Source organism: Taeniopygia guttata, chromosome 3 (genome assembly GCF_048771995.1).
Source record: "Taeniopygia guttata chromosome 3, bTaeGut7.mat, whole genome shotgun sequence".
NCBI lineage: Eukaryota > Metazoa > Chordata > Aves > Passeriformes > Estrildidae > Taeniopygia > Taeniopygia guttata.
In genome coordinates this window covers 6,454,344-6,479,916 of record NC_133027.1, presented here as the reverse complement: position 1 = coordinate 6,479,916, position 25,573 = coordinate 6,454,344, and the positions used below count along the sequence as shown (strand labels likewise).

The window sequence follows — 25,573 nt, the reverse complement described above, 5'->3', positions numbered from 1 at the left end:
ATATTAAAGAATTGATCTAATCTGTATTGTAGTTTGTTAGAAAACATCATGTATTTTAGTGGGCCTAAACATGCACGTTGCCAGGAGTTCAAAGGAAAATGAGATCCAAGCAAAAGGTTGAAAAATGTGGAGAGCGCAGTTGCATAGTAAACAATCCCATGAGCTCATGCTGTGCCCTTTCTTTCCCTGCCTTTGATGTTGGAGTTCCCATTTTAATTGTACAGACTTGGTCCTGCTGCTTGTGAATTTGATGGGAAGACCTCTCATCAACTTTGATTGTGCAAAACAATTACTTCAGATTCTTACATGACTTTTTAGGACAATGAGGCAGTTTTGTACTTTTACTTTGTGATGGAATCCTAAACTTCTCCATGGAGGAAGGAAACAGAACCAGGGCTGTGTTGCACTGGCTTTCTGCTCCCAGGAACAGGAGGAGCTGCACCCCCATTTTCCATCTGTTGTCCTTTTTCCTCTCTTCAGCAAAATGCCAAAAGGAGACAAGCAATGGAGCAAAAGGGATCAGTGGGAGTACAAGGAGCAAAGGAAGGATGGGGTAGAGGGCTGTACTGAGTTGAAACAGCATCATAAAATCTTAGAGGGGTTTAGGTTGTAAGGGAGCTTTGAAATCCATGGCCCCTGCAATGAGCAGGGACATCCTGAGCTGCATCAGCTGCTGAAAGCCCCATTCAACCTGACCTTGGGTGACAGACAGGAGGTGGCTCTGATGCCTTCCACATTGTGCTGGTGTTGTATCACAGTATTTTTGAGGGGAAATGGGATACCACTTCCCAAAATCCAATGTCACCCATTGTGGATATAATGCTGCTTTTTCTTCTCAAAGGTGTGTTATTAGTTCTTATGCAGAGAGCCATGAACACAAGATGTGTGATACTCTGCCTACATTTCCTAATTGCTAGAGAAGGATTTTGACAGCAAGCTTCCCCCCAGGAAAGGAAGGAAAAATAAGATAGAAAAAATTGGAAATAACTTCGCTTGTCCAGTTTGCATCTTCCTAAACTCCCTCATATTCAGAAAATAACAACTTCCCTTGAATTTGACTCTGTTTGGGACTCAGACACCTGCCAGGGGTCACTTCCAAAGGTGGTCTCCACTAAACCAGTAACCCCTGACATAAGAGCCTGTGGCAATTATTAATTGAGGAAAAAACCTGTCTGAGTCTACTCCTAAGAGCACACTAAGGGAGATTGGCCCTAATCTGTACAGATTGTTTGAGATTAAGGTTTACAGTGCTATAGAAAGATTTAGAAAGTGCCAGTGGAGGCCAGCATGTCCCAGCTTTGCCCCTGGCTGCTGCCACTGTTTTCCCACAGGAGACAGAAAGTGATGGACACAAGCAAAGAGCCCAGGAAGTGCAAAAGGTCTTGAGCAGGAGCTGCAGGCACCAGGGAATGGAGAAGCACTCAGAGGCAGGGGAGCAGAGGGGCTTTGAGCATTACACAGCTCATTATGGCTTCCACATCTGGCAGCACCACACACTTCCAATTGAATTTGGAATTGAGGTGATTTCCCAACATGTTGTTTTGCTCTTGAAACCTCTCCCTCAATTCCCCTTTTGCTAATTTATTAACAAATTAGGGTGTTTGTTGTAGCAGGTGAAGCAACTTGAATTCACAACACTGGTTTAAAAATAGAAACAAGAAATGTAATAGCTCCAATTCAGGGTGTCTACTTGGAGAGTAAACATGTCTTCAGTGTTAGCTCAGCTTTTAAAACAAACTCAGTAATTGCTTCCAGAGGTAAAATATTTGCAAGCTGTTATTACAGCACACATTCATTAAAGAGAAGGAAACACAGTTGTCTCTTTGGAGCAGGCAGACAGGAACAGAGAAAGCTGTGCTCCATAATTAATCTTCAAGAGCTGTCAGGTACCTGTACCTCTGACAACTCAACATTAAAACCTTATCCGTGGAGCATTCATCCATGCTGCTGTTTTCCAACCCAGCAAAAGAGGCTGTGAATTTGTTAATTAATTTCTGGGAAACACCATGGGTCTGTCTCTGAAAGCAAATAGCCCAGGGAGATGTTAAATGTCTTGAGCAGAGGATGTAAACCTGCAAGTGATTTCAGGGTTTGAATAGTGTGTATTCTTCAAAAGCAGTGGAAGGGGAGGGACTGTGCCAGCTAGCTCATGTCCTTACACAGACATGTTTTTCTTGAAAGTGGCTGTTTCACGTCAGGGAACGTGATCCTGCAGTTGCTAAAATTGACAACCAGCTTCTTCACACTAGGACAGGTTGGAATGGGGACTGTCTGGAGATAACAGAGGCAGCACTTCACTTTCTACAGATTTCTTTAGAGTTGTGCAATAGAACATATTTCTGGCTTTTGTTGTTCACAGAAGCATCCCTCACAGACAGCAGCACTTTGGATCATGGTTTTAGTTCAACCTCTCTTGTCCTTGACATGATTTGGAACAATTTTGCACTAAAAATAACCAGGCAGGAAAAAAAAAAAACAACCAAAATAAAGAACTCAAGCAAAGCATAAATCTACATTGTTTCCTTCTCAAGGGATAATAATAAGATGATATGGCAGCAGGCCACAGCAATAATATGCCCCATATCTACCCTGCACACATGCTGCAACAGAATGGCAGATTTCTGTTCACAGGAGCACAACCTAAAATTAATTGTCAGGGGCTCCATACCAGAGCAAGCTCAGTTAAAATTCTGATGCTTAAAAAATGAAGAGCCTTGCCAGCACTGAGGACATTTGAAGCACACAGCCTGCTTTGGAGCTTCTAGCATTTTCAGAGGGAACACAGTACATGTGAATCCCAGGATTATTCACATGTTTTACGGTAAACACAGGTCTGGATTAAACCTCTCTGGACTTAATTTTTCGCCAAGGGCTACTTAGAATTTAGAAATAGGGCAACTCTTGGCAGGCCTGGTTCACTCCAGTTGTGTAACATGCACAGCCAGGAGCAATGCCTACCTTTTGAAGGAACCCCGCTGCCCAGATCTCTTCCCCAGGAGAAAGACATCATATTACAGCTGCAGGTTTTTTCTGAAATGCTTTGAATCCCCATATTGTACTCTAATTAACAGGATTGTCTCAACTTCTGTTAAGGGAAGGCCCCTGTGGACCCATAAACATCCATGGCATGCAGCCCTTTTTCTGACTGGGGAGGTGAAGGTGTTTATTTGGGGCTGGAGCCCCTTAGGGAATTGCCTGCTGGAATTTTTATATGAATCTGTAAAGCCAAAATTTGGCAAAAAGCAAAGACAGACCTTCAGGAAGCCCCTACCCTTGAGAGCATCCTGCTGGTGGTCACCATCCCAACATTGGTCTGGAAACTTCCCCATTCAGCCCACAGAGAATTTGGGCTTTGTGAATTCTGCTCCTGAACTGTCTGTTGCCTTGCAGGTCTGTCTTAGGAACCTGCTGTGGAAAGGAAGCAAAGATCTTCAGATTTCCAGACTACTGCCCCTGTTTCTGCCATCTACCACCCTCTTGTGCATAGGTTCAAAGAAAAAAGATCATAGGAAGATACTCTTTGACCAGGAGCAGCACCATATGGTTATCCTGGTTCTCTTGAACTCTTTATTATTCAGAAGGAGCCTTTGTACACAGGAAGGAAATATTATAATGATTGTCTACAATGATTTCCAACAATCAGAACTCGTGATCCACAGGGATTATTTGGTTGATTGTGAAAAGTGTTTCATTTGTTCTGCTACAGAGGAAGCTAAGTGACTCACTGTTTGAGGTATAACAATGATTTTTGCCAGATCAACTTCCCACAAAGGAGAGCATTTAATGTAAACAAATCACTTACTTTGGAGCAGGACTGGTTTGCAGTGCAAGAGAGGACAGAATTTACTGCAACAAATGCAAGTTCAGTCACTTGGGACTTAAAAACATCAGTGCAAGTGTAATTTCTGTAATTTGATTATTCTATCTCCCTTCACAGTGTACAAAAAGAACAATTATTTTCCTCTTTTCATGAGTCTTCTTGTGTTTAAGGGTTGTTAAAATCTTCTCCAGCTGCTCTCTTTTCTAGAAATGTCTAGAAGTTTCTAGAAATTGATTCGTTGGCTATATCTTTCCTGAAGTGTTTTTTCCCAAAACAAGGACGTGTATTCCATCTGCAGCCTTGTCAATGCTATCTAGACTGGCAAGGATATTTCAGCATCTTACTGGCAGAACCAACTGATTGTCTATAATCCTTCTTTGACTTTTCCTAATTAGATGTTTCCTGCATTTTACAAACACTGTTCTGTTCTTTTTTCAGGAAATGCAATCAGACTGATTAGTGACAATTCTGATACAGCTCCCTTCCTTCTTTTCTGAAAACAGTCACCCTGATTGTTCATTTCCAGTGCCCTGGAACCTCATCTGTCCTCACCACACTGTTCTCAAGGAAGATCACTAACATCTCATCCTGCTTGCAACAGCTATGTAACCATTTTATATAAACTTCCTTTTTATAAGTGACTACTGAAGAAAAAAAGGCCTTAAACCTGTCACTATTATTATTTCTCCTTTTCCATCACGTTGGACCAACTTATCTTTCATATCTTTGGAGAATGTCCTCATGTTATTTTTAATTCAATTTCCTTGTTGTATCTTATTTTGCTCTTCATATTTGTCCCTATGGTTATAGCAGTCATAGGAATTCATCATGCCCAAACCCATTTGATTCAGGACTTCTGTCACACAGGGCAGTTGCTTAGCTTTTCTCTGACAGATAACAGTAAGCAAATGCATTTTAACTAAAATACCACAGATTTTTTTGCAATGATATTTTTTTCATTTTTATAAATAGACATGCAAGAGAGGAACAATTTGACCACTGAAAGCACATTTTATTCTGTTTGAACACCTGAAAGCTAACTGTATGATTAAACATCTGCTCTAGCAAAGGTTGGATAAACCCAAACTCAAATATTTTCTGAGTATTTTCTGAATGTTTCCCGCACTAGCCGGGAAACAATATTTTGACAGTTCTGAAGTACTTCCATACTACTGTTTTTCTCTGATATTTCTTATTTCTACTGTTTAATATGTTTTTATTTAAACAGAAATTGAGAGTTTTGACTGTAGTTTTTTGCAACATTTCTCTAAGCGCGATTCAAAGCACAAACTGAGCCTGTTCCAAAATGAACGAAAATGTAAAAGTCCAGATGCTTGATTGCCTTTGTGAGCTGAGAGCAAAGCTTGAGCCACCTGGTATTTACCAGTTTTATTGCTGCACACTTCCCATCTTTAAAATCCTCTTCAATCATTAACTGATCGCTCACAGCTCAGCAATGCAGGTAAAGTTCTTTCTTCCTGCCTGGCAGGAAGAGACAAAATGGTGCAGTGAGTTGAAGAGGCACAGAGGGAGTTCCCATCAGTGCCCCCATTCACAACATGATTTAAGTAATCTTTAAATGATGGTACAAATGGCTGCGTCTTCCCTTTTAGCCAATGAGTCATTCTCGTTCACATCTATATTGCACATTTTTGTCCTCTTGCCTTTTACAAAGAAATTCTACTTCTATTTTTTTTCCATCTCCTTGGTCTCTACTTTCCCTGTGAAAGCTGTGGTACAGGGAAAAGGGATCCTGTGTCTTGCTCTGGGATAATCTGTGTATTTGTTGGCAGACAATCAGGTAAATAGCAAAGCAGAGAGATTTGGCACAAGACAAAGTCTGAGTGTTTGGTTTGTGGAAAAATTTTTTGTTGTTTCTAGGGGATTTTTTTCCACATATCTTTCTGAGAATGTTTCACTTAGGCTGCCCTTCAGTCGGGGAGAGAATAGGAGCCCATTATATAAAAGCCTGAGGTTTGATGTTACAGATACTCACAGGAAAGTGGGACTTTCCTTTTATTGTTCACAACAAACATTTTCCTTCATGAGAAGCATAATAGAAAGGCAGATCTGAAGTTAGGGGGGAAAAGTGTTTTGCTCAACTTTAATCAGATATGAATTGCTTGTGAAGTTTTACAAGAAATATATTGTTTGAGCTAAAGAACACCAGTTGATACTTCCTTTCCTTTTTGAATGCATCATTACTAAATTAATATGGGAGAAGATAAAGTGAAAGTATTCTAATGTTTCACAGAAAAAAAACCCAACCAAACAAAAAGACCTAAAACCAACAACAACAACCACCAAAACAACCAACCAAACAAAAAACCTGTTAAAAATAGCTAATAACTTGTGGTGCTGGGTCTCTATATATGGTCTGTCTCTGCTTGGGGGTGAACTGCTCTGTTCCTGGGTCTGCAGCACCTCTGCGTGGGCTGAGCCAAGAAAAGTGATTCCTCATCTCTGCTTGCAGGATTCACTGCTACCCTGCTTGGCAGCTCTGTCATCTCAGAGGTGTCCATGCTAACCCTTGAGCTGCCAGTTTTTCAACACTTGGCAGAAATAAATCCCTGTGCTTTCAAATCAAACATGACCCAGAACATAAAAATTATAGCATTTTCCAAGCCTACAGGTCTGTTAATCACTGGCAAAGCTTGATCCATTCCCACCGTGCAGCCCCTCCTCAAATTCACCCCAGAGAGGAAAGAGTGTTTCCTCACCTGGCACTGAGACCTTCCTGAGCCAGGGAAATTATGCAGAAGGAGCAGGAGAACCTTGGGCTCCCCATGCCCAAACCCCACTCTCCAGCTCCTTCTCCACTCGTGCTCTGAGGTGACTCTGAAACAGACTAAAGTTTTATATGTTCTATATTAATTCAGGGAGGGGCCAGGAATGGACATGTCTCTTTCAGAATAAACTGAGTTGTCCACAAACAAAGGAAATAGCCTTTTTGGGAAAATTGCTAGAGGGGAAGAATAAAGCTGATCTAATTTAGGCAGATACAGAAAGGTGAAGTTTGGAGGTGTGACGAACCATGCTAGACGTATATTTCGGGAAAGCCACTCTCCGTACTGGAGAAAAATTAATGGGGAGTTATACAACTAATGCATGATATGCTGAAGAAAGCAGAACTAATTAAAGACTCTGTGTGACCACAGGAAAAAAAAACTAGTCAGTGTTGGAGATTAAAACAGCATTTCAGCCCTCTCTGTTACAACAGGAGCTGTTGGCAGGTGTGTATCTGAGTTCATTTCAGCAGCATGCTTAAAATCATGGTTTTATTGTATAATGTAGAAGGGGAGAAAAATATTTCAAGAAAATAATTTTTTAAAAATTATAAAACCTTGTCCTAGTTTTCCTCAGTGATCAAAGTGAAATTTCACAAGACTCATTCTTAATTTGGAATTTTTTACTAAATATATATGTCATATTTTGCAAAAAGTCTATAGGTCATTCTTCAGCCATATATTGGATAGTATTGTCATATAAAAAACACACTGGTAAAATTCTTTGTTTTAGTGATTAGATCATACTTAAAAAAAGCACTTATTATTCATACCATCCACATATGCCAGTGGTTCAGAAGGACTGGGGCTACATTGACAGCTGATGGTAATGTTTACATCATACATAGAAATTCACTTTTACAAGTTTATGGAATTTTGAAATATTCTTTCTAACATATATGTTCTGGTATAACAGAGTCAAGTAAAACTGGAAGCCAATGAATCTCTAAAGAGCATTAAAAATTCTATTTTAATTTTAAAATACTTTTCCTATTCATAAAGTTTTAATGAAGTCATGCCAAAGATTAAATTGTACTAATCACATAATTTCTGAAATTAAACCATTTTAAACTATAATCTAACAAAGCATAATTAATGCTGGCATGTGCAACCCTTAATTAATCATGGAGTTTTTACAGAACCTGATGTTTTTAATAGGAAATTTGTTGTGGGAAATTTTTTTCTTGTAAAGTCACCCCAGGACAGAATATTAAAGTTACTGCAATGTAGGAAAGAACCTGTGTTAAGTAAATGCATGAATAATTTGCCATCCTGCATTGCTCTCTAGAGGGATGTGTTACTCTCTGTGCATCCTTTCCTAGGTGTAAATATTGGGAAAGCTCTGCAAGCAAAACTAGAGGCACAGAATTAGCCTTATGCCAAAAATTCTTTCCATGTGATCATAACCCCACTTAAGAGGGCATTTGGCCATTTTTGCACATCCACAGGGGGTTGGTCCACAAAGTTCAGTCTGCTCACTGTCTTAGACAATGTCACATTATTAAAAAAAACCAAAACAGGTCAAACTTAGGATCTCACAAGAAGTCCCCTGAGGTAGGGAGCATTTGACAAAAAAAAACTCCATATTTTTCCTTGGTGTCTTGGTCATGGCACTCATTCAAAAAAGACTTTAGATGGAGAAGCTGCCTGAAAAAAATCTATTTGAAAGATGAAAGGAGTGATATTTATTACCCAAAGGTTCACTGTAGCTCCTGAGGATGGAGGAGAGGTAGCCACAAGAAGCCTTCACCTTTTTCATCCTCCCTCAGCCTGTCAGTACCATGAGCCCAGCAGGAGAGCATCCCCAGAGCGGATTTCTGCTTGAGCTCTGCACACAGGCAGGTGCTGAGCCCTTTGGGGTGCTGAGCCCTTTGGGGTGCTGAGCGTTGTGGCCAGCCCACAAACACTCTGGCCATGCAAGGTACCCTCGGAGATAAGGAGAGACCATCTTCACCCCATGGTGCTCCTGCTGCGGCCACGGGCAGCAGGTTTGTCGGAATCTGTGGGTATTGATGATCCTGAGATTGTAAAAAGTCTCTGTATTTCTGCCCCGTTGCCAAAGAAGAAGTCATAATTCGTCTGTGCTGTTTTCAAGGTTGTTTATTCTTGCTTATCTCTAACATGTTCTGCTGCCCTGCTGCAGCTCTGTCCTGCAGGGCAGCGTGTGGGGCTCTGCCCTCAGTGGGATGTTACAAACATTAAATACCAGAAACTACGTGTGCTATATTTACAATAACGTGCCAATATCTGTCACCTACATTGAACAGTGTGTCCCCAGCCTAAACCAACAGAAAAATGCCAACACCACAGTGAAACATGGAGGGCATGAAGAAGGAGAAAAAGGACAAAACACACCCAATTTCCTCCATCTTGTCCCCTTTGGACCCCTAATCTAGGAACCTAAAATTTTACTTTTGCACCCGTGTCACACTTAATTATTACTCTTATCAAGCACTCAAAGCTTGTAATTCATCCTGTAAGATTGAAAACTCCTCTCCATGGACAGAGATCACAGACAGTGTCTCTCGGGGCTCTGTACAGGGAGGTTCCTGACCCCTGCCAGGGTCCCAGACCTGCCAGGGCAGCCAGAGGGAAGCCCTGGATTCCCACACAGGTTCATCCCTCAACCCCTGGATTAAAGGTTGGGCTTAATGGTCTTAAAAACCTTTTCCAACCTAATCAATTTGATGGTTTTACTCATATGATGTACCTGTGCATTATCAAAACTCACCTGCTGTTGTAAAATGCAGGTGAACCCGGTGGGAAGAAATGATGATGTCCAACTTCATTTCAGAAGGCTGAATGATTTCTTTATTATAATTATGCTATAATACATTAATATACTATATAAAGGAAGATACTGAAACTACATACCTACTTTCTCTAACTAATCAACGACTTGTGACCTCTTGAGAGTCCAGACACGGGTGGATGGGATTGGCTTCAGGCTCAAACAGTCCTCACCAAAATCCAATCAAGCAATCACCCCAGGTAAACAATTCTCCAAGCCTGTTCCACATGCAAAAAACAAGGAGCAGAAATAGAAATTGTTTTCTCTTTCTTTCCTCTGTGCTGCTCTATGAAAAAATCCTGAGAGAGAAAGAAATGTGCTGCCACAACCTGCCTCCAGCTGGCACTGCAAACCTGAGTTTTCCCAGCACGCAGAGCCGTCCACTTTGGTCAAGGCCCTCATGCACAGCTCTGTGTTGGCCATCACCAGCTGATTTGTGAGGGGCAGTGGGTCAGGCCAAAAGGAATCTGATATTGTTAATTGATGTCTTGAAATGCTGCAACCTAATCAAGCCAGACTGAGTGAAATTCGCCAGGAAAACTGAAAGCTCCCTGTCCAGGTGGATCTAAGAGGAAAGCTGAGCAGGACTGGCTGCAAACAAATGTGTGGGAGGTTGTTTGAAGAGATGTCCTGTACTTCCCACACTGACCAATGCCACCTTTATGTGATCTGGGTGCTCTCCACTGCATTCTGTCAGGGACAAAGCAGAGACAGGAGGCTGCAAATGCCACAGCAGCCTGTGGTGACCCAGCCTCCAATGCTCCCTGGGAATATTTCAGAGATGTTTTCCTGGGAGTGCAGGGAGGTCTCAGCAGGGCTGGAGGGAAGCAGGTGGCCCTGCCAAGTGTTTGTCACCCGATGTCTTTGACATGCAGCAGCTCTGGGAAAGATGTCAAGTGAGAGCAGAAAACAAGTCTGTATTCACAATTCAGACCAAACTGGTGCAAAGTAGATGAAGATGACTGGCCCAGGTCAGAGCAGAGAGCAGAACAGCTGCCTTAATGAAAATACTCCACAAATACAACATTTCAGCCCAGGCTTGCTATGGAGTCATAAAAAAAAATCATTGAAATCAAAAAAATAAAATGTTATAAGTAAGTAACAAATACATAAAGGGCATTTTTTACACTTTGGTCTTGAAATGCACTGATGACACACACAATGAAGTGCACTTCAATATAATGGGCAAAGTCAAGGGTCTTTTTTGTAACGTGCTATTTCACACATGGTTGGTTTTTTGGGAGAGAATGAACATGTTTATTGTTTATGCAATACATAGTACCTGCCCATTCCTATCAGCATTCTGTGCATTCTGAAATATTTGTTCAATGCATTTCAGCCCCTGTCCACAGAAGTGTAGATATGCCAGCATGAAAGCCAGGCTGAGGGAAAAGAGGCCAGACATGCACTCTGTGCCATGGGGAGAGTCTTGGTGTCAGCAGTACCATGATCCAGTTTCACCTTTGATGCATATTCTAATAAGCCAGCAGCAGTCTTCCACCCTGTACCACTCTGGGCAAACCAAAAATAGCACAAACACTCAGCTCACTTCCTTTTAAAAGCTTCCTTCTTCCCCACCCCTGTTTTACCTAGGGGAATGGCTAGTCTGACTTTTTGAGCCTGGTTACTATTTTTTTCATCTTTATTTCTGATTTCATTTCACCTCTGCCAAAGTATCACAAACTGAATCACCAGGGGTCCTCCAAACTGCAAAAGCAAGCCCAGCTCCTGCTGGCAAAGGGCTCTTAGATGGAGATAGAGGCAGTGGGTTGGTATCACAAACAGCTGGAACCAACAGTGTGAGGCAGGGTGGGAGTGGAGGGGAGATGAGCCACCCTCAGGTGCTCACCTGGGACAAGATGAGCACCAGCTACAGGAGTCATGAGAGAGACAGTCACCCTAAGGTCAGCTTGAGCAACCTGATCTAAGGAAAAATTTAATGGCAGGGAGGTTGGAATAAAGTGATCTTAAAAGATTCCTTCCAACCCAAACCTATCTGTGATCCTCTCAAACTCCATCCTAATGTCCACATTTTTCTGAAAAAGGAGCTCTTTCTAGCCTGCTGTAAGCTCTGCTTTCTGTGAAGTATCCACCCTGCAAACCCAAGAATCACAGCATCTGTTTATAGCTTTGAAGGAAAGGTGAGTTTCTACCCCAAAGGCACAGAGCACTTTGCAAAGGAGAATCATGCTCCTTCTGGAGCCTGCTGTTTGCACACAAATAAAGAAGTGGGTATTGTCATGGAATAAACACACAATCTGTTTTGCAGACCCAGGTCAGGCAGAAGAGGTTTGTTTGTGCTGCTATTGGAGAGAAGGCAGCAATCCGTATGATCTGATGCAAAATAAAAGTACTGGGACTTGTGTACATTTACAGCAGATAAAAAACTGTCCCGAGGAAAGGCATGGAAAGAAACTTTGTTAGAGCAGATGTGCTCCTGCCTCATTGGTGACTCAAGGACTGCAGCCCTGTGGCCTCAGCACAGCTCTGCTCAGCCTGTCCCTCTTGCTCCAGATGCAGCTGTGTCCATGAGCAACTTCAGGCCTGTGTCCACATTATCTATTATTTCACAGAGCTGTGATTCCAAGCAGAGCTCCTGCTTGAGGAGGGAAGGATCTGTCTCCTGCTTCCAAGGATACTTCCAAAAATGTTTCACTTCTTCCTTCTTTGTCTCGCATGGCAGATCCATAGCTAAAGATGGGGCAATGTTGGAACATTTCTTATAGAGAAGAGGAGGTATCAGGCTGGCAGAGTAAAACAATTATTGCGTGCAGGAGCCAGAGCGCACCGTCTGTACTGCCCATGGGCTGTATTGCAAAAAAAAACAAAAAACCAAAAAAAAACCACCAAAACCTCAACTGCCTGGACAAAGTTGAATAAAGCCTACAGGAGAGAGCAGAAATAAACCGAAAATCCCTCCGTGTGCTGCACCCCTCTGTCAGCAGATGGCCCTGCAAGCCGCGGCGCTGCCGGCTGAGCCGGGATGGGCGGGGGCAGCCGGGCTGCGGCTCCGCTTTCTGCCTGCGGAAATTTCGACCTGCCCAAAACCTGCAGAGACCCGCGGGTTTTGTCTATCCACTGTTCTCTCTGGCATCTTCCCCAGCCTGACCTTATTCTTTTTTAACTGATGCCCATCCCACCCCGCTGGCTCCGGAGGGGCAGCCCAGGATGAGCACGGAGTCATGCCATCGCTGCCCATCCCAAATGCAATCGCCGCGGGGGCAGCGCAGCACAGCAGCTGCGGCAGCCCTGCCCTCCTGCCTGCAGCATCCCAGGCACCCCAATTGCCTTCCCACATGCGGCATCGCATCCCCACATGCAGCATGGCATCCCCACATGCAGCATCGCATCCCCACATGCGGCACGGCATCCCCACATGCGGCACCGCATCCCCACATGCGGCACCGCATCCCCACGTGTGGCATCGCATCCCCACGTGCGGCACCGCATCCCTACATACGGCATCGCATCCCCACATGTGGCATCGCATCCCCACATGTGGCATCGCATCCCCACATGCGGCATTGTTATGAACAAAACAGCCTGGCTGGGACACTTGGCTTGGGCTAAGTACCGGCATTGAAATGTTAAGTAGTCAATTGCTCCTGGGAATCACCTACAACCCTGCCTACACTAGGACCTGGATGCAAAATAATCCAGTGGAATCATGGGAGGGGGTTTTGGGGATGAAAACCACCCCTAAATGGAAAAGATGGGCACAGTGGAGGGGGCTGGATGGGTGTGCTCATTAGGGAAAAGGGAACCCCATCCCTAGTCTGTGTTTGACCTGTCACCATAACCTGCAGAGGACCAGACTGGACTGGGCTGTGGGAAGCAGGAGCAAAAGGTACTTCTTCCTGGTGCTGCCAGGAGAAGAGGGGAGGACGGTCTGCTGGGACTCCGGATGCTGCTGGCGTGCCCTGGGACCCCTGCGGAGCTGACTTTTAATAAAGAGCTGACTATTAATAAAGGCATAGACCCTGTTCATTTCAGCATTGCATCCCCACATGCAGCATTGCATCCCCGGGAGCGCTGGAGGCACCGTGGCTGGCCACAGTGCGTCCTCGGGCGCTGAACAGGTTAAGTCTGCAGGTGCCATCCACCACACTGCAGAAAATACAGCTCAGAACAGAGGCTTGTAGCGTCTCTTCCCATGCATAATGCTGGAAGCCTCTAGAGGTGCGATCTGCTTGGCTTTTTTCCTATCTTGCAACTCAATTTACAGGCGTTTGTCTCCTGTGACCGTGCAGAGTCAAAAATTGAGTTTCATAGAGAACACATTGAGGTTGGTGATGCAAGCCAAAAGCACTCTTATGGAACAGCACAGGCTTGGAATAGTCAGGGAAAAGTGCAACCTTTCCAGCTAGAGCAGATTGCTATGGAGATATCAGGAAGGTTTGTCAAGGGTGGCAAATGCCTGAGTAGTTTAAATCATGTAAACAGATTTTTACCTATACAGCAGCATCCAGGCTGGCAAAAGGGGCTGCAGCTTTACCTGTTATCTAAAAAAAAAAAAAAAAAAAAAAAAAAGTCCGCTTGTTCTCTAAAACTAGAATCATATAATGATTTAGGTTGGAAAAAACCCTTAAGGTCCTCAAGTCCAACCTTTAAGCCAAGCCCAACACTAAACCATGTCTCCAAGTGCCACATCTACCTCCAGGGGCAGTGATCCCATCCAGCCCCACAGGCTCCTGTTTGTCCAAGCAGTGTAGCAGGTCACTGACCATTTCCCCTTGGATTTAGGGGGCTTCATTCTGCTCCTCACCTCTGTTTTCCAGCTCAGGGGCCTGGCTGTCTGGAGAACAGCTGGTCTTAAAAGACTTAAATATTGAGGTAAAGAAGGCCTTTGTCACTATGTGTCCCCTGCATCCAATAAAGGACAGAGATTCTCCTCAGCCCTCTTTTTGTTGTGAATATATTTATAGAAATATATATCGTCTTATTAGAGCAGTAGCCAGAATAATTTCTAGCTGGGCTTTGGTCCTTGTAATTTTCTTCCTGCATAACTCCACAACGTCCTTGTAGTCCTCTTGAGTTGCCTGCCCCTTCTTCCAAAGCTGGTAAACTCTTTTTTTTTTCCAGACAAAGCTATCTTTTCAGCCAGGTCAAGTCTTCTCCTCCACCAGCTCATCTTCTGTCACATGGGGACAGCATGCTCCTGCACTTCTAGGATTTCCTCCCAGAAGAATGACCACCCTGCCTGGACCCCTTAGCCCTTCAGGAATCTGGTACTGCACTGTAACAGTGTTTTTTTGTTCTCTCCCTCACCACACAGGGTATGATTAAAAAAGGTGTCTGAAGTTGTTTAGGCAGGGGATGGCACCATTTCTACACTGAAGAGGCACAGAAAAATTTTCCTCAGAGTATTGAAGCTGACTGAAGGAGGTTGCCTGTGAATGGGGGGCTTGGTCACATCATTGGATCAGGGCTGAAAAGACCCCCCTTTATCCACACTGATCTCCTTCACAGCCCTTCCCTCCCCAAGGGACACACATTGTTCTGCCTGTGCAGAGCATTTCTCACCTGGAACCTCACCTTAAACTGGTACTTCAACACTGTTATCAATGTTTTGCTGTTTCTTTTTAAACCCTGCTGCCTTTCTTCCCACTATCTCCACTTTTCTATTTATTTCCTCTATGTCTGAGTTGTTTTCATTTATGAAGATAAAAGCCATGGAGAAGTGAAAGTGAGAAACTCTCACTTGAATTTCTACAAAGGCCAATCCTTGACCCTGAGCTGCCAGAGAAGATCCTTGCATGGTGGCAGTGTGCCTGGTCCCAAAGAGGGACACAAAGGCCCCATCTGTGTGAATGCAGTGTCCAGGCACTGGTGCCCAGCTGTCTGCATGCTCATCTTGGTGGGACAGCCCTGGACACAAACTTGGCCACAGCCTCCCCAAGCAATTCCTGCAGTGTATTCAGGACTTAACCCAACACAGGAGCCATTCCCAGCAGCAAACTGGATGCACACATTCCTTTAAAAGGTAAAAGTGTAACAGGATGGATGCAGCCTTATCACAACATGCAACCTCAATGTCAGGGAAAAGGCAAAGGAGACTTTTATAAGACAAAACTGAAAGTGGTGATGTTTCAAAATGAAAATAAAAATGTTCTCTCTCAGCAATGCTGAGCTTTGGCTCCCTTGACAAATTCCAGACAAATCAAGGCAAGAGCGTGCTCATTTGGACAGACAGTGGCTGAAAGCCGTTCCTTCAGGGAAGCTGGCACAGCATTCCCAGCACACAGAACAAACCATGCTCTGCCTATTCCCACCTGCCCACCAGAGCCCTGTGTTCAGCAGGGTCAGCTTCTCTGGGGGATGTCCCATGGGCACTGCAGGGCACCATTTGGAAGGGAAATGTAAAGAGCTCCAGCTCACATGCACTATAAAAATAGCCACATCCATCTACAGAACCACTGCCCTGCTTTTCAACTCGGTCCCACGTCCTCCCTGGAGCTACAGCTCCCAAACAGATCTGACTGTGCAGAACCTGTGTCCACACCGTGGCTGGGCTGTGGTTCAGGCATTTTAATGCAGAGTTTGTTGGAAATGTGGAGTTGTGAAAGGCACCAGGTGCCTTCCCTCCTGCCCCACCTGCTCTGCTTTGGCAGAAGGTCCCAACAGGGTGGCACAGGAACAGTGCCAGGCACCATGGATTGGGCAGCTGGTGTGTCACAAGAGCCCAGACTCCAGGATACATCCCAGGAATTCCATCCCCTGAATGCAGTTGTCATTTGGGTAAGCCACCCATGGCAGCCATCACCAGGGGACTTCAGTGACTGCTCATATTTCTGCTCTTACCACAAAATTTGCAAAAGGCCCCAAGATCTCTGGAGCAGCCCCATAGTTCCAAGAGGGCTGCCCAAGCCATGAGCAATCTGTGTTGCTGGGGTTGCCTGGGCTGTTGCTCCCTGAGATCCTCAACCTTCCCATGCCTCACTCCTTCACCACAGAGCACAGGGAAGGAGAAATCCTCCTGCCATTTGCTCAGGCTGTGTAGGAGGAATAAGCATCCCCATAACACAAACCAGGACAGCCCTGCATGGTGTGAGGGCAGTGCTTCAGGGGCCAGTAGCCCTAGGAATGAGCAGCAGTGCCTCTCTCTCCTCCCATCTCCATGTGCCCTCCAGCCACTCCTTTCCCCTTTTTCTGGTGCCCATCTCCTTCCCACCGAGCTGAGCTGCAAACCACGGCTCTGCCTTTGCCTTGGCAGCCTCTAAATTCACACCATGGTCAGAACCTGTGCTGGGGCCCTTCTCCCCAGGCTCAGTCTTGTTGAGAATCCAAGCAAACAAGGGCTGGCCTCTGTACTGGGTTTCATCATTACTCATCCAGCTTGGGCAGGATGGGACAGGGTAAAGGTTGCACAAGGAAGATGCTTGATACCTTGTAAAGGGCCAGCCTGAAGAGCACTAAAATCGTTGGAGGATCTATTGCCTAAGGATGCCTTCATGATTCACAGCAATGAAAAGGAGCCTTGCTCCCTGGGCTGGCATACAAAGGCATCTCAAAAGGATCCTGGTGTGGGCTGACTGGTAAATGGCAAAGTTCTCAGGTGTTTATGAGTGAAAGGTGTGTTTGATGACTAGGCTTTAACATGTTAATGCCTGCTGTGCCCTGATGTGCAATGTGTTCACTATTTTAGAATAAACCCCCAAGATTTGTTTCAAATCAGCCCTGAAGGATTATAGCCTGTGTCTAAAAACCTCCATGTGTCAAATTGTTTCAGGACCCTCACTGTGTTATCACTCAGGGACTGAAATCTGTAATCAAAAGCTCTGCTGAGCCTCCACTTTCCTTAAAACATTTCCCTCCTTGAGTACAATCTTCACATCAGGAGCAGGGAATGCATCAGCTCCTTCATTGCTGAGCAGCAGCAGCACAGTTGTGCATGGCTGTGATTTTAAGTTCTGATATGGAGAAGCTGATGTGGAGCTGCTTTCTCAGCAGTAGAACTCCTGTCCCTGCTTAGCCAGTCACATTTACTCCTGGCAGCAGCCCCCAGCCTCAAATTAGCATTGGGATACCCTGGGCTTGTGCACAGCAAGGGCCCATGGGGTGGGGGAGCAGAAGGAGGGGTAGCATTTTTTGGGTTTGTGCTCAGTGCAGCTCCTGTTGTGTTGAATGATTGGAACCTAACATGTCTCAGAGACCCTCAGCAGCAAAAGGAGACACGGGAATATTTCTGTGGTGCAGGCTAGCTGGCCATGAGTGCAGGAATGCAAGGGATAAACCACATTGGAAAGAATTGTTCATCCATATCAGTCTCACTCCCAGCTTTGTCTGCACCTATGTGCTCTGCTGGCATCATGAGAACATCAGATGGGCCTGGCTAAATGCACTGAAGGGTATGAAATTGGTTATTCCCTTTCCTACTAGTCCTCCTTCCCCTCCCAAAATCTCTACCACTGGTCTTCTTCAAAATCTCATGTTCTGAGGATCTGTATAATAAAGTAACAAACCCAGCAATCAGTAAAAAGTCTCCATGTACCTCTTGTAGTGAACAGAGGCATCTGCCATGGTCTCTCCTGGCAGCTGCCCATCCCCTGAGCAGCCCTGAGACCCCTGGGAATTCTGTTATTTTGATCCAAAAGCTGCCAGGTATCTTGGAAGCCAGATTTGCTTTCAAAAAAATGCTGTGTTTCCAAAACAAAACTGCAGGATTTTGGTTTCTTTAATGTTGTTTGAGGTTCCCTTCTAAGCCCACATGAAAATAACTCTGCAAATCCCAGCATAATTTCAAGGAAGTGGGGCTTCCCAGTCAGCTCTGGCATTGTCAGCCCTCTCTTACCTCCTTTCTGCTGTGCCTCCTGTTGCTGAGGCTCGGAGGCACCACTGTGCTGGTTTTAGGGAACACTGTGCCAGTTTTCCAGAAGAGCAAGAAGCAAGAGGACAAGATCTTAAACTGAGCCAAAGTCCAGGAGTTTCCATATCCTTCCAAGTCATTGCTTCCAGCAGCTCCCTCCCCTTCTTCTGTTAAAGATGGGCTCTCCTTGAGGTCTTCCCGTGGAGGGGCTGCTGTAGGGAATTTGTCAGAGCCTTACAGGGTGTAGGATGATCCAGACCCACTGAAGGAATAACCAGTGCAACTCCTAGTTAGCCTGAAATGGTGCAGATAGCTCCAGGCAAAATAAAATTCACTGTTTCCTTAACTGGAAACTAGAGGAAGAGCTGCTAAATCCAGTACTGATCAACCCTGACACTCATCTGAGGGAAAAAAATTAATATAATTGCTGTTAAGAGCTGGGGATTGCAGAAAGACTGGTGGGATAATCAGTGACAGAGCAGTTGTACCATGGCCTGTCTCTCTTCCAGCAACGTAGGATGAATATTGCTCCATGCAGTGGGATGTTCAGGAGAACAAGAAACACAGACAGTGCATATAGAATGGGGACTCACTGTGTCTAGAAGAGGATTTGAGGGATTTAGGGGGATCATCTGTACCAGCTCTCAGTGTGATGTTGCAGCAAAAAGGACCGAGACTGAAGAACAGATGGGAAATCTGTGCCTTAGTCAAACACAAGCTGTTGGACACAACAGGAGGAGCTGGTTACATCTTATAATTCTGTGTCAAACAAGAAAGCAAATGAGATGTTCCAATGGAGTGTAAGTTTTTGATTTGCCAAGGGTCACACATGATATTTATCATGAAAAAATAAATTTGAAGATGTCTGTGAAGCCCTGTGGCAAACATCCATCTTCTGAATCTTTCTCTCTCTTGAATGAGAGATATCAAACTGTTTTCATTGCTTTTCCTTTCTTTCCCTCCTTAGGTTGGAGTGGGCTGGCTGGGAAAGCTGTGGTTGTGAAAGGCTGCACTCAGCACTGGTATTGGGAAAGTTGCTTTTGGGAAAAAATTCTGATTATAGCACAACCTTGTCCTGCTGCACTTTGCGCTCAATCCTTCCTGGATCCTATAGCACAAACCTTCTGCAGATCCCACTGCTGTGGGCACCACTGCAATGGGAAACATCATTCTCACTTCAAAGCTTCTCCTGGTCCCTGCTGCAACTGTCCTGGCTCTCATCACTTGCTCTGCCTCGCTGCCCTGCAGCAGCAGTGGGTCACCAGTGAAATGGGCTCAGAGCTGGGATTTGCTTTGGAAGAACATCCAGAAGGGGGAATGCTCCCGGCGTGCTGGCAGCTCTTGTTAGCTCAATGTCAGGGCTGCTGCACCAGGGACGTGGGAAGTGACATGCAGCTCATCTGGGAAGCTTGGCAGCCCTTTCCCTGCAAGCAGTTCAGCTGTGCTCCTCAGGGAGGGAGGAGGAAGTGTCCTCATTTCCCCACCAGCACGAGGCACAGTGTACTCCAGCACGTGTGCATGAGAGCTGCACCTTCACCTGGGGATGGGACCAAGGGACATTTCCTTCCTCTTACAGAACCATGTCACAAGGGAGATATTGCAGCAATACACAAGAGATCAAAGATGGTTTTTTTTTTTTTTTGCTAGAAGGCTGGGAAGAGAGGGGTTATAAGGTACTTTCCCATCCAAGCCTTTGGGAACTCTGCTAGAGTTGCAGAGAGTCTCTGTGTTCCTGCTGGCCAAGATCTCAGCTGCCTGGGAGGGACAGAAGCTGCTCCAGGGAGCAAAGCCATGGACAGGGATGCTAGCAGGTTCCTTGCAGTGTGAGATGGGCCCTGGAGAGCAGCAGGGAATCCATGTGAGTCAGCAAATTCACCTTCTCAGTCATTGCTGTGTTCATGCTCTCAGCTCCTCCTTTCCACACCTTCTCACCCCCAGCTCTTCAGCACAAAGCCTGAGCCAATGTCACCACAAGCAAGGACAGCCCAGAGAGCTGTGGCTCATCTCACTGTGGTGAGGTCTCCACGCTGACCTGCTCCTGTAATCAAGGAATTGCAGCCTCCTGATTTGGACCAGGGATGACATTCAGAGAAGAGGGAGGAGGAGCGAGTCTGGTTTCCCAGGGCTGCTGGGAAACCCTGCTCCCTCCAGGTAGGAGACCTGCTGAATGCTCAGTAGTTTTGTTACAGACCCTGTATAAGCAGATCTGCCCAATGAACAGGATAGGCAGAGCTTGTATTCCCATTTCAAGGTGTCCAGTGCTGTTGTGTGACTGTCATTCCTCACTGTGGCCTTAGAGGAGTAAAACTGGGCAGTGGTGGGGAGAGAAGCATGAGAAGTTTGTTGCACCACCCATTTCTCAGGGAAAGGGAGGTGTCTTCAGCCCAGCAAGTCTGAGGACTGGGATGAAGGGATGATGGAAGGACAGTGGTGCCAACACATCTCCTGTTTGCTACTCCCCAGGAGAGTGCTGAGTATTCCATTGCTCCATGAGCCAGGACAGGGTGGGAGAAGTCAGTTGGGCCACTGGTCCCTGAAGGACACTGTGCCACAGCCAGGGCTGCAGACATGCCCTCTCCCTGGGCACTAGGAATTCTGTGTCTCTGGCTGGGCCAGCTCCCAGCTCCCTGAGCATTCTGTCCTCTAATATTGTCTTTCTCCCCCTCTATCACACACATTTTTGGCATTACTGATGCTCATTCATTTTTAACAGTGAATACACTTTTCCTGCCCAAAGCCTTTCCTAAACATCAGCTAATGATGCCTCTGTGCTCCCCTCACAGACTGGCATTGGGCATGATGATCCCTGTACCAGGGATTTGCCCAAGAGCATGAAACAGGTCAGCTCCAGAGCTGGAACTGGAGAGAACAGGCTGTGCTCAGGCCAGACAGGCACATATGGAGCACCCCACCCCTTCCCCTGGGAAGGACACACACAAGTGGTGGGTAAAGTCTTCACCCAGGGTTAAGGGACAAAAGACTAATGGTCTATATGGGCTAAGCTGCACACCCAAACTGCCACAGCAGGTGTAAACCATATTGGGCTACAAATTGTAAGAGGGGAATCTCAGGTTAGATATAAGTAAGAATTTTTTTACTGTGAGGGTGGTGAGACACTGGAACAGGTTCCCCAGGGGGGTTGCAGATGGCCCAACCCTGGAAGGGCTCAAGACAAGGCTGGATGGGACTTTGAGCAACCTGATCTAGTGGGAGGTCTCCCTGCCCATGGCAGAGGGTTGGAATTAGATGATCTGTAAGGTCCTTTCCAGCCCAAAACACTGTGTGATTCTGTGATATACAATATAGAAGATAAGAAGCATAGTCCTGCCTGTCTGTACCAAGCCTGTCAGCTACAACTGCAGAAGGGTTTTGCTCCTGGCAGAGACCATCCATCACCCAAATTAAGGCTCTGAGCAGCAGATCCTTGATAAAGGATGGCTGTTATTAGCTCCAAAGCTCCTGTGTCTGAAAGGCAAAATAATTCACCAGCTTGTTCCTGTTGCCTTGGTGTGCCCAGCCCAGGAAGCATCCTAGAACCAGAAGCTATCTGGATCCCAGCACTTACTGCCTTCTTCTTCATCATCATCATCATCATCAATATCAATCATCCTCATTATTACTAATATTATTACTATTGTTATGGTCTCCCCTGTGCCTGCCTGCAGTTTCCTAGGAAGGGCAGGTCACTAAAGCATTGAAGGAACAGCACACAGTGCAAGCAGAGCTGGATGAGTTGGGAGATCACTTCTGTGCAAAAATAATTCCTATTTTCCAAACAGAAGCTTTGCTTCCAAGTGGCAGCTGGATCACATAAAACAAAACCAAGGAGCAGGAGCTGCTTTGATCTGCTACATGGAGCTGGAGCATCTCATCACTGGAACCCAGAGGTTCCAGGGATGGCTCAGCACAGAGGGATGCCTGTGCCTGCAGGCTGCTCTGCACATTTCCAGCCAAGCCCATTGAAGGATACATCACTCTTTATGTCAAGTTGTTCCTTAATGTGTTCTCTTTCCTAGGTGGCATTTCGGGAAATACGTAAATGTCACCGGCGTGTTAAATGAAAGACAGATGAAATTCAGTGAAAGGCTCATAAAAATGAAATGTGTGTATGCCTCAGCCTCCCTCTTTTCCACTCACATTTTTCTTTCTTTTCATCTAGAGTGCAGCAGCTACAGTAGAAGCAAAACCAGCAGGAAGGAGGGGCAGACAGCAGGTGAGGAATCGGACATGTCAAGTAATTTCCCTAAGCCCAGAAAGTCCATGAGTTAAGGTGGCAAAATGTGTCAATGCCAGCATGACCCTGGTGTGAAGTGTGTTTATCAGAGCAGCAGATTCAAGCTGTCCTCTCCCCTCCAGGGCAGGGTGTGCAGGGGTTGGCCATTCCTGCAGCCCCAGCCCCACACTCTCTGCTCTCCCTGATGATCCCAAGGGACTGCATCTCCCAGTCCCCCAGCTCGATGTGTAACAAGGGGTTGCAGGGATGCTGGATGTGTTTGTCATGGTTATTCAGGAGCAGGATTGCTGTAGTCATCACTCCCAGTGCTGTTCCACTGCTTTTCAAATCAGTAGGAGCAAACCCACAAATGATTGTGTGCCAGGGCTCGGGCTGCTTGAAATCCATCTGAATGGGATGCTATAGAGCACTATCAGCTCTAATACTGGTGCTTTTAATTATCCCACAAGTTCTTCCAGTGCCTTGAGTCACGCCATTTATTTAGAGTGTCAGTGAAGGGAAATATTCACAGGCACAAATTGCTCAAACAAATTGTGGATGCCCCACCCCTGGAAGTGTCCAAGACCAGGCTGGATGGGGCTGGAGCAACCTGGGCTAGTGGAAAGTGTCCCTGCCCATGGCAGGGGGTTGGAACTGGATGTTCTTTAAAGTCCCTTCCAATTCAAACCATCCCACAATTATATAAATAATACAGGATTCCCCTGTAGCCCATGGAGATCCATGGGAGAGCAGTGATCCACCTGCAGCCCATGGAGGAGCCCCCACTGAAGCAGTGGATGCCTGGGAGGAGGCTGTGACCCCGTGGTTAGCCTGTGCTGGAGCAGGGTCCTGGCAGGGAGCTGTGGAGAGAGAAGACGATGCTGGAGCAGGTTTCCTGGTAGGATTTGTGACCCTGTGGGGCCCCATGCTGGAGCAGCCTGTTCCTGAAGGACTGACCCCACGGAAGAGTGACCCTCAGTGCAGCAGTTTGGGGGAAAGGCTTACCCATGGGATGGACTCATGCTGGAGAATTCCTGGAGAACTGTCTCCCATGGGAGGGACCCAGGGTGCAGCAGGGGAGCAGCTCCTGTCCCTGAGCAGTGGGAGATGCCCTGGGTGATGAACTGACCACAGCCTCCCTGAGATGCTGGGGGAGGAGGTAGAGCTGGGAAAGAGGGAGAAGTGGGGGGAAGGCATTTTTAAGGTCTGATTTTACTTCTCATTATCCTGCTCTGGTCTTGTTATTAATAAATGAAATTAATATCTGCAATTCAAGTCTGTTTTGCCCATGATGTGCACAGTGAGTGATCTCTCTCTGTCCTTATGTCCACCCCTGAACCCTTTGTTACATTTTCTCTCCCCTGTCCATCTGCAGAGGGGAAAGAGAGAGAGGCTTTGATGAGTGCCTGGCATCCAGCCAGCATCAGCCCACTACACCCACAACCTTAGCGGACTGTTATTTGAAAATTAAACCCACAAACAAAATATGCAGCAGATATTTAGTGTTTAGGTGATGTGTAGTGATGCAGAGCTGTGTGTGTGCCTGGGGAAGTTAGAGGGGGGGATCTGTAGCCTTGATTTCCTGGACCATATGTTACTCCAGATTTGCCAGGGAGGAGCAGCAGTGTGCAGAGATGGACACACTTAGAGGACAGTGTTTATTCCCTGAGACCTCATCTCACCCTGCAGTGTTATGTTGGATAATCCCAGAGTGATAATGGGAGTGATTTTTGCTTCATCACCTTCTTTGCTTCAGCCTTGCTGGCAGGGGAGTGGTTATGTCACATCCTGACCTCAGCAAAGCAGGAGCACTTCTGTTCCCAGTCACAGCCATGGAAACAGTTTTCTAGGGTTTTTTAATTTATTTTATTTTCATCTCTTCAGCCTGGGGGTGCTCTTACTGAAACGAGTCACTGGGTACATGTATGAGAGACAATACTTGGCTAAATGCACAGGGAAGCACAAAGAAACACTAAAATATACCAGAAATCAATATATTTACACTAAATTTCACTTCTGGTGGTTTCAAGTTGTTCATCAAGGCAAAGCTGCTTTTTCCACTTTGTAGATGAGCATTTATAAAATCAACATGTACAGCCTACAAGCAAGTGTAAGTGAGCATATTCTTGTGTCCCCACAATTTACTGCCTTCCTGGAATTACCCCTCTGTGAGTCCAGAACAGATGTCGACTTCATACTTCTAATAAATCCACCAACTGTCCAGCCTTGCATGCAGACAGGGTGTAATATTTTTTTTGTTTAAATTGGACAGAATAAAAACAGAGGAAAGAATTTGTTATCAACAACCAAAAATGAGAGTGTTTTTTCACACATGAGCGTGTGAAAAGCCAGAAGGCAAAGCAGAAATGGGAATCTGGTGTCTTGGAAAGCCTGCAAGCAGTTTTATGTGTCAGTCATATATTACTGTCTTGTCCACTGTGTCATGAATCTCTGCCTGTATTTGCATGTAAAAATGCCACAGCCTCATTATTAGATATTAATTATATGCTGGATTCAAGTGAGAATTAACATAATGTGCCACAGCATCCATAAATACGAGATCCAAGAGGGGCAGAATGGCCTTTTGTTTCCCTCTGCAGAATTATATGCATGACCCAGTTTTTTTCTAATACTGCAGTGGCAGGAGAGACATAGCATTGTTTGTTCCACACAAAATGGGGAGGGGGAAGGGCTCTATTTTGAAATGTACAGTAAATAAACTCTTGCATTGCAGAATAAGACCAGAGAAAGGATGCTCAAGCCTCTTGCTCCAGCCAGCCACATTTGCAGAGACGTCTCACAGTTAATTATGATACTTGCCTGAACAGTCTGAGGCAACTCTCAGAATCCAATTTTCATGTTAAATACCCCTCTATTATATGCTGGGTCTCCTGTTTGTGATGCAGGTTGGCTTAACCTGCTGGTTTGGGTGGAGACCTGTGAGCCCCAGCCCCTGGTCCCTGCAGGGTTTGGAGGAGCTTGGGCTTCCCTGGGTGGCAATGGCAAAGAAGAGGGCTCAGTGCTTAGGCTTGGATGCCTGTGGGACACCAAAGCTGGGAGGTGCATGATCCTCATCCCCAAACACCTCGTTCTTCAAACTGTGTGGTCACTAGAATGAGCAATGAGAGAAATGGCAGTCAATTCTGGCTGTGAATGA

At 45.7% G+C, this 25,573-nt stretch overlaps 1 protein-coding gene and 1 long non-coding RNA gene across 2 annotated transcripts in view; one reads left to right on the top strand and one right to left on the bottom strand.

The window, feature by feature from the left end:
- The window catches only part of CD2AP (CD2 associated protein), a 132,734-nt gene that overhangs the window by 90,697 nt on the left and 16,464 nt on the right, over positions 1-25,573 (bottom strand). The window lies entirely within an intron of this gene.
- Positions 19,868-23,686, top strand: LOC140683618 (uncharacterized). The gene is made up of 2 exons (XR_012054801.1): positions 19,868-20,354; positions 22,363-23,686. It is a non-coding gene; the product is annotated as an uncharacterized lncRNA (long non-coding RNA).